Source organism: Zalophus californianus, chromosome 7, assembly GCF_009762305.2.
Source record: "Zalophus californianus isolate mZalCal1 chromosome 7, mZalCal1.pri.v2, whole genome shotgun sequence".
NCBI lineage: Eukaryota > Metazoa > Chordata > Mammalia > Carnivora > Otariidae > Zalophus > Zalophus californianus.
In genome coordinates, this window is record NC_045601.1 from 55,517,839 (window position 1) to 55,528,576 (window position 10,738).

The window sequence follows — 10,738 nt, forward strand, 5'->3', positions numbered from 1 at the left end:
TATCACTCTCATATATATGAAACAAAATACCCTTAATCACTACATTAATCTTTACCACCATACTATCAATAGGCCTTCCTCCTCTCTTGGGATTCCTGCCCAAATGGATAATTATCCAGGAACTGACAAAAAATTATCTTATTATACCAATATTAATAGCCATTATAGCACTACTCAATCTGTACTTCTACATGCAATTAACTTCACATCACTAATTATATTTCCATCAAAAAACAACATAAAAATAAAAGGATAATTTGAAAGTACAAAATGGTTAACTCTTTAACACCGCTAATTATAACATCAACAACAATTCTCCCACTAACACCAATACTATCAATCTTGGAGTAGGAATTTAGGTTAGAAAAGACCAAGAGCCTTCAAAGCCCTAAGCAAGTGTATTCACTTAATTCCTAAATAGTACGAGGATTGTAAGACTTTATCCTACATCAGTTGAACACAAATCAAATTCTTTAATTAAGCTAAAACCTTACTAGATTGGTGGGTTGCCACCCCATGAAATTTTAGTTAATGGCTAAATACCCGAATCAATTGGCTTCAATTTATTTCTCCCACCACCTAGGGGGAAGAAAGGCAGAAGAAGCCCCAGCAGAGTTGAAGCTGCTTCTTTGAATTTGTAATTCAGTATGATATTCCCCACAGGGCTTGGCAAAAAGAGGACTCTACCTCTGTCTTTAGATTTAGAGGTTAATGCTTACTCAGCTGTTTTACCTATGTTCATAAACTGCTTACTATTCTCAACAAACCATAAAGATATCAGCATTCTATACCTACTATTTGGTGCGTGAACTAGAATAGAGGGAACTGCCTGAAGCCTTTTTTTTTTTTTAAGATTATTTATTTATTCGAAAGAGCGAGAGTGCAGGGGGAGGAGCAGAGGGAGAGGGACAAGCAGACTCCATGCCGAGCGTGGAGCCCAACACAGGTCATGAGATCATGACCTGAGCTGAAACCAAGAGTCGGACGCTTAACCAACGGAGCCACCCAGATGCCCCTCTCTGAAGCCTTTTATTTTTTTTTCATTTAAGTCTTTGGTTTATTTTTATCAGTTTTAAAGTTTTCTACTTATAAATCCTGGACACATTTTGTTAGATTTATACCTAAATATTTTTTTTTGGTGCAATTTTAAATGGTACTTTTAATCCATGTGGAACTTGGCCAACCTGGAGCTTTACTGGGAGATCACCTAATTTATAATGTAACTATAATTGCCCATGCATTCATGATAATTTTCTTTATAGTATTAGCTATTATAATTGGAGAATTTGGAAACTGTTTAGTCCCCTTAATAATCAGAGCACGTGATATAGCATTCCCCCAAATAAATAAATTAAAAAAAAAAGAAACTCATGTTAAGATTTTATCTATTTATTTGACACAGAGAGAGACGGTGTAAGAGGGAACACAAGCAGGGGGAGTGGGAGAGGGAGAAGCAGGCTTCCCACTGAGCAGGGAGCCCGATGCGGGGCTCAATCCCAGGACCCTGGGATCATGACCTGAGCCGAAGGCAGATGCTTAACAACTGAGCCACCCAGGAGCCCCAAATAACAAGAGTTTCTGACTATTACCACCATCATTTCTGCTCTTACATCATCAGGAACCATTTGAAGAGTATACACACCCCTAACCAGGAACCTAACTCACTAGAAGCCTCAGTCAATTTAACAATCCCCTCTCTCCATCTATGTGTATCCTCAACTTTAGGTGCTATCAATCATATTACCACAGTCATTAATATAAAACCACCAGCTGTATCTCAATACTAAACACCTTTATTCATTGGATCCCTCCTAACTACAGCCATCCTATTACTACTATCACATCCAGTCTTAGCAGCCAGAATTACCATATTACTAACAGACAATAACCTAAAACACCGTATTCTTTGATCCTGTAGGAAGAGGCAACCCAATTTGATACCAATGCTTATATTGATTTTGATTCTCCAGATATTCCAAAGTTTATATTCTTATCTTCCCTGAATTTGGAATAATTTCCTGTATTATTATGCATTATTCAGGGAAAAAAACAACCTTTTGGATATACAGGAATAGTCTGAGCCATAATACCTATTTGATTCCTAGGTTTATTGTATGAGCCCATCATATATTAACAGTAGACACAGATGTTGACATATAGCATATTTTACATCAGCTACTAGAATTATTGCCACCCTCACAGGAGTAAAAGTATTTAGCTAACAACCCTTCACGGAGGCAACATTAAATGATCACTAGCCATACTATGAGCTCTAGCTTTTATCTTCCTATTCATAAGATGTCTAGCAGGAATTGTCTTAACCAACTCATCCCTAGACATTGTTGTCCAGGACACATACTATATGATAGCACATTTTTACTACATATTATCAATAGGAGCATTATTCACCATCACAGGAAGATTTGTTCACTGATTCCCATTATTTTCTACAAGCTACAGTCAACTGTCTTGGGCAAAAATCCTCTTTACAGTCATAGTAATTGGAGCTAATATAACTTTCTTCCCTCTCAGGAATGCCCTGACATTACTCTATCCAGATGCATGCACAACATGAAACACTATGTCATCTATCGGTTCATTTATCTCCTTAACAGCAGTAATATTATCTTCATAATTTGAGAAGTATTTGCATCTAAATGAGAAGTAGCAATAGTGGAATTAACTAACACTAATCTTGAATGACTACATGGATGCCCTCCACCATATCATATATTTAAAGAATCCTCTTACATAAGCCTAAAATAAGAAAAGAAACCCTCTAAAAATGGTTTCAAGCCAATACCATAACCATTATGTCTTTTTCAATAGTGAAATATTAGTAAAACTTGCATAACTTTGTCAAAGTTAAATTATGGGTTTAAGTCTTTATATCTCCATGGCATATCCATTCAACTAGGCTTTTAAGATGCAACATCCCACATTATAGAAGAACTCCTACACTTTCATGACCATACATAATCATCTTAACCAACGCTCTAGTTCTTTATATCATTTCATTGGTATTAACAGCTAAATTAACCCAAATAAAACAGATGTGCAAGAAGTAGAAACAATATGGACTATCTTACCAGTCATTATCCTAATCTTAATTGCTCTGCCATCACTATAAATTCTTGATATAATAGATGAGATCAACAGCCCCTCACCAGTAACTGGAAAAACTAGGCCATCAATGATACTGAAGCTATGAATATATGGACTATAAAGACTTAAACTTTGGCTTCTACTTCCTGACTTCTTTGACTCCTTAAATTTTGATCCCCACACAAGACCTAAAACCAACAGAACTACAACTAGTAAAAGTTGACAACCAAGTTGTCTTACCCATAGAACTAACAATCTAAATATTAATCTCATTAGCAGATATCTTGCACTCATGAGCCATCCCAAACAAATCAAACAACTTTAATACCTATACAGACAAACCTATATTATGGGCAGTGCTCAGAAATTTGTGGGTCAATTCAGTTTTATACCAGTCATTCTTGAATTAATCCCACTAAAACACTTAGAAAAATTACCTGCAACTATACTGTAATGTCATTAAGAAGCTAAGTAGTATTGGGGTGTCTGGGTGGCTTAGTTGATTAAGTGTCCAACTTTTGATTTTGGCTCAGGTAATGATCTCAGGTCATGAGCTGGGCATGGAGCCTACTTAAGATTCTCTCTCCCCCTCTCCTTCTGCTTCTCCCCTCTAAAAAAATAAAAATAAAAATAAAATTTAAAAGAAGCTAGGTAGTATTATTAACCTTTAAAAGGTTAAGGACAGAGTTTAAGCTTCTCCTTAATGATACGCCACAACTAGATACATCAGTGTAATTTATCACCTTCATATTAATAATTATAAACCATTTGTTGTATTTCAGCTAAAAATTTCAAATCACTATGACCAATCAAACTCAAAATTAAAAACAACAAAGACACTGGAGTACTTCACCCCCTGAGAGAAAAAGTAAATTAAAATCTATTTGCCTCTTTCATTATCCCAATAATGATAGGGTTATCTATCATAGTTTCAATTACTATATTCCCTACAACCTAACCAACTAATCAACTATCTACTTGCTATCAAAAAATGACTAATTCAGTTAACATCAAAACAAATAACTATCCATAATCATAGGACGCAATCAAGGACAAAACTGAACCCTAATATTCCTATTACTCATTCTACTTATTGGCTTAGCAAGCCTACTAGGCCTACTACCACACTCAGGTACACCTACCACACAACTCTCTATGAATCTGGGAATAGCCATTCTACCTTGAGCAGGGACAGTAATTAATAGCTTGTGTCACAAAACAAAAGCATCTTAGCTCACTTTCTATCCCAAAGAATAACCATCCCACTCATTCCAGTACTAGTAATTATCAAAACCATTAGCCTTTTCATTCAACCAAGAGCTCCAGCTATATGGCTAACTGCCAGTATCACTGCTGAACACCTACTCATTCATTTAATTGTAGGAGGAAGCCTTGCCTTAATGAAAATTAGCCTCACTATAGCTCTCATTACCTTCATTACTCTTAATTCTACTATCCTTGAATTCACTGTGGGCTTAATTCAGGCTTACATATTCACTCTACTAGTAACCCTTCACCTTACATGATAACATCTAATGACCCACCAAACCCACACATACCATATAGTAAACTCCTGCTCCCAACAATTTATAGGCATTCTATCAGCTCTCCTTGTAACATCAGGTCTAGTAATATGGTTTTACTTTAACTCAATCTCCCTCCTATCCTTAGGCATCAACAACATCTTAACTATGTATCATTGAAGATGAGACATTATTTTGAAAAAGTACATTCCAAGGTCACCACACACCAATTGTTCAAAAAGGGCTTCAGTATGGAGTAATTCTTTTCATTATTTCAGAAATCTTTACTAGCTTCCTCTGGGCTTTTACCATTTAAGTCTAGCTCCAACACCTGAACTAGGTAGTTGCAGACCACACACTGACATCCATCCCCTAAATCCTCTAGAAGTACTACTTCTCAATACCTTTGTCCTATCAGCTCTGGAGTATATCTATCACCTAAGCCCACTACAGCCTAACAGGAGGAAATCACAAACACAAACCTCAAGCCCTATTCATTACAGTCTCTCTAGGAATTTATTTTACTTTATTACAAGCCTTCGAATACTATGAAACATCATTTACAATCTCAGATGGAGTTTATGAATAGACATTTTTTATGACTACAGGCTTTCATGGACTACATGTAATTACTGGCTCTACCTTCCTCATCATCTGTTTCCTGCTGCAACTAAAGTTTCATTTCACATCTAATTATCACTTCGAATTGATATTAACATTTTGTAGATGTAGTATGACTATTCATATATGTCTCCACTTATTGAGGAGGGTCCTATTCTTTTAGTATTAAATAGTACAATTCCAATTAATCAGTTTCAGTACAATCCGAGGAAGAATAAATACAGTACTAACCCTATCAATTAACACACTACTAAACTCATTGCTTGTATTAATTGCATTCTCACTTCCCCAACTAAACATCTACATGGAAAAAATTAGCCCATATGAATGTGGATTAGACCCCATAGGATCAGCACACCTACCCTTCTCCATAAAATTCTTTCTGGTAGCCATTACACATCTGTTATTCGACCTAGAAATGCTGTTCTACCTCTACCTTCACTGTCCCAAACAGCCTAAAGATCATACTTCTCATGGCATTAATATCTCATTACCAGCCATAAGTCTCACCTATGAATGAACCCAAAAAAGAATCAGAATGAACCAAATGATAATTAGTTTAAACTAAAACCAATGATTTCAACTCATTTATTATGGCTAATTTCATAATTATCAAATGTCTCTAGTCTTTATCAACATTATTCTAGCAATCATTGTATCCTTCATGGAACTATTAATATATTGATCTCATTTAATATCATTTCCCTGTTTAGAGGGTATATTCATTCACTTTTCATTATAGTAACCATAATAATTCTAAACACCCACTTTACATTAGCTAGCATAATACCTATTATCTTCTTTTTTTAAAGATTTTATTTATTTATTTGACAGACAGTGAAAGAGGGAACACAAGCAGGGGGAGTGGGAGAGGGAGAAGCAGGCTTCCCGTGGAGCAGGGAGCCCGACGTGGGGCTCGATCCCAGGACTCTGGGATCATGACCTGAGCCGAAGGCAGACACTTAACGACTGAGCCACCCAGGCGCCCGTACCTATTATCTTCTTAGTATTCATGGCTTGTGAGGCTACACTATGATTATTTCTACTAGTTATGGTGTCTAATACTTACAGTACTATGTATAAAACCTTAACCTCCTGCAGTGCTAAAAATCATTATTCTAAGCATTATACTAGTACCACTGACATGATTATCAAAAAACAGTATAATTTGAACAAAACAGCTTACAACTTATTAAATAGACTTATTGGCCTAATATTCCTAAATCAACTTAACAACAGCCTCAACTTTTCATTACTATTCTTCTCTGACTCCCTATTGGGACCCCTACTGGCACTAACGTGACTTCTTCCACTAACACTCATAGCTAGCCAATTTCATCTATCAATGGAAGCCCTAACCCAGAAAAAGCTGTATAATACTAATTCTGTTACACATATTCTTAATCATAACTTTCATTGCCACAGGATTTTATTATATATCCTGTTTGAAGCCACACTAGTACCGACCTTAATTATCACCCACTGAGGGAATCAAACAGAATGATTGAATGAGGGGCTCTAGTTCCTATTTTATACATTAGTAGGGTCACTCCCACTTCTCATTTCATTTATCTACAACCAAAACCTCATAGAGTCATTAAATTTCTTAAGTTAGTACTGAGCCCAATCAGTGTCCAACTCTTGATCTAACATTTTCCTGTGATTTGCATGCATAATAGTGTTCATAGTAAAAATACCCCTTTATAGGCTATACCTCTGACTGCCAAAAGCACACAGAGAAGACACTATTGCTGGTCACATGGTACTCGAAGCTGTACTACTAAAAGCAGGTGGACATGGGATGCTCCTGGTAACAACAGTACTAAGCCCATTAACGAACTACATAGCCCACAGAGGAGCACGTATGTAAAGGAAACATTAGCACACCTAAACAGAGAAATTAACAGCAGCAATACAGTAACAGGAGACTGTCACACCCCACTTACACCAGTGGAGAGATCATCCAGATGAAAATAAGGAAACACTGGCCTTAACTGACACATTAAACCAGATGGACTTAAGAGATATATACAAAACATTCTATCCAAAAGCAGTAGAACACACATTCTTTCCAAATACACTGTTCTTTTTCAAGGATACATCACTTATTAGGTCACAAAACAAGTTCTGATACACTTAAAAAGATTAAAACCATATCAACCATCATTTCAGACTACAATGGTATAAAACTGAAATCACAAAACAAAAAATCATAAATATGTGAATTTTAAACAACATGCTACTGAACAACCAATAGGTGCATGAAGAAATCAAAGGGGAAATCAAAAAAGAAAATACCTTGAGGGATAAAGAGTACACTTTGAGGGATAAAGAGTACACTTACCTTGATGAACACTGAGTAATATATGGAACTGCTGAATCACTATATTGTACATCTGAAACTAATATAACACTGTATGTTATCTACACTGGAATTAAAATTTACAAATTAAGAAAAATACCTCGAGACAAATGAAAATGAAAATACAACATACCAAAATCCATGGAGTATAGCAAAAGCAGTTCTAAGAAGTTCATAGACAGAAATTCATAGCATAGCAATAGGGGTCTACTTCAAAAAACAAAAATCTCAAACAATCTAACCTTACACCTAAAGGAACAAGAAAAAGAACAAATGAAGACCAAAACTGGTAGAAGGGAGGAAATAATAAAAACAGCAGAGGGGTGCCTGGGTGGCACAGCTGGTTAAGCATCTGACTTGGTTTTGGCTCAGGTTGTGATCTCAGGTCATGAGATCAAGCCCCTTGTCAGGCTCTGCACTCAGAACAGAGTCAGCTTGAGATTCTTTCTCCCTTTGCCCCTCCTGTCCATGCCTTCTCTCTAACTAAATAAATCTTTAAAAAAAAAAAAAATCAGAGCAGAATGAAATGAAAGAGACTGAAAACACAATAAAAAGATCAAGGAAACTAAGAACCGGTTCTTGAAAAGATAAACAAAAATTGAATAATATTTAGCTAGACTAAGAGGGGGCTCAAATAAATAAAATCAGAAATGAAAGAGAAGTTACAAACTGATACCAAAGATACACAAAGGATCATAAGAAACTACTGTGAACAATTATATGCCAACAAATTGGACAACCTAGAGAAAATGAATACATTCCTAGAAACATACAGTCTTCCAAATTTAATCATGAAGATATAGACTATCTGAATACTAGCTAGGAGATTGAACCAGTAATCAAAAACCTCCCAACAACAGTTCAGGACCAGATGGCTTTACTGATGAATTCTACCAAATACTCAAAAGATTTAATACCTATACTTCTCAAATTCTTCCAAAAAATTGAAGATGTGGCAGTGCTTACAAACTTATTTTACAAGACCAGCATTACCCTGATAACAAAACCAGACAAGGCACCACAAAAAAAGAAAATTACAGGCCAATTTCCCTGATGAACATAGATGTCAAAATCCTCAACAAAATATTAGTAAGCCAAATTCAACATTACATTATAAAGATCATATATTATGATCAAGTGGGATTTATTCCAAGGATGCCAGGATGGCTCAATATCTGCAAATCAATCAACATGATACACCACATTAACAAAATGAAAGATAAAAGTTATATGATCATCTCAATAGATGCAAAAAGAATATTTGACAAAATTAAACACCCACTTATGATTAAAAAAAAACTATCAGAAAATGGGTGTAGGGGAATGTACCTCAATATAAAGGCCATATATAACAGGCTCATGGTTAACATCATACTCAACAATGAAAAGCTGAAAGCTTTTCCTTTAAGAAAAGGAACAAGACAAGAATGCCCTTTCTTAGAGGAACCATGAGAGATGATGGACTCTGAAAAACAAACTGAGGGTTCTAGAGGGGAGGAGGGTAGGGGGATGGGTTAGCCTGGTGATGGGTATTAAAGAGGGCACATTCTGCATGGAGCACTGGGTGTTATGCACAAATAATGAATCATGGAACACTACATCAAAAACTAATGATGTAATATATGGTGATTAACATAACAATAAAAAATTTTTAAAAAATGGAAAAAAAAAAGAATGCCCTTTCTTGCCACTTTTGTTAAACTTGTATTGAAAGTCCTGGCTGGAGAAATTATGTAAGAAAAAGACATAAAAAGGCATCCAAATTGAAAAGAAAGGAAAACCATTATTTGCAGATGACATGATGTTATATAGAGAAAATCCCTAAAGATTCCACCAAAAAACCATTAAAACTAATCAACAAATTTAGTAAAGTTGCAGGGTACAAAAATCAATATTCAAAAATCTGTTATACTTCTATAACTAACAGTGAGCTATCAGAAAGGGAAATTAAGAAAACAATCCCATTAAGGTGCCTGGGTGGTTCAATTGGTTGAGGGTCTGCCTTCAGCTCAGGTCATGATCTCGGGGTCCTGGGATTGAGCCCCATATCAGGCTCTCTGCTCTCTCCCTCTCTCTGATCCTCCTCCCTGCTTGTGCTCGGTCTCAAAATAAATAAAATCCTAAAAAAAAAAAAAGAAAACAATCCCATTTACAATTGCATCAAAAAGAATAAGATACCTAGGAATAAGTTAAACCCAGAGGTGAAAGATGTGAATGCTGAAAACTATAAGACATTAATGAAAGAAATTAAAGATGACACAAATAAATGGAAAGATATTGCATGCTTGTGGATTGGAAGAGTTAATATTGTTAAAATGTCCATACTACTCAAAGAATCCAATATCTGCAATCAAAGTTTCAATGCAATCCCTATCAAAATTCCAATGGTATTTTTCATAAAAAAATAGAACAATCCTAAAATTCATATGGAAGCTCAAAAGACTCCGAAGAACTAAAGCAATCTTGAAATAAAAGAAAAATCTGGAGGCATCATGCACCCTGATTTCAAGCTATATTACAAAGCTATAGTAATCAAAGTGGTATGATATTAGCATAAAAACAGACACACAGATCAGTGTAACAGAATAGGGAGCCCAGAAATAAACCCATACATATTTGTCTGAATAATTTATGACAAAGAACCCAAGAATATACAATGGGGAAAGGACAGTTTCTCTAATAAAGTGTTGGCAAAACTGGACAGCCACATGCAAAAAATAAGACTGAACTACTATCTTATACCATACACAAAAATTAACTTACAATAAATTAAAGGTTTTAACATAAGATCTGAATCCATAAAACTCATAAAAAGAAAACAAAGGTGGTAAGCTCCCTGACATAGACTTTGAGAAGGATTTTTCTGGGGACTTGACACAAACAGCAAAAGCAACAATACCAATCTGGAAAGAACACAAATACATGGAGGCTAAACAGTATGTTACTAAACAATGACTAAAACCAAGAAGTCAAGGAGGAATAAAGATTAGAGCAGAAATAAATGAAATAGAGACTATAAAAATAGAAAAGATCAATGAAACCAGAGCTGGAACTTTGACAAGATGGAATTGATAAACCCTAAGTCAGACTCATCAGGGGAAAAAAAAGGAGAGAGGATTCAAAATCA

At 35.5% G+C, this 10,738-nt stretch overlaps 1 pseudogene; it reads left to right on the plus strand.

Moving 5' to 3' along the window:
* Positions 1-734: 734 nt before the first annotated feature.
* On the plus strand, positions 735-2,766 carry LOC118357214 (annotated as a pseudogene).
* Positions 2,767-10,738: the final 7,972 nt, after the last annotated feature.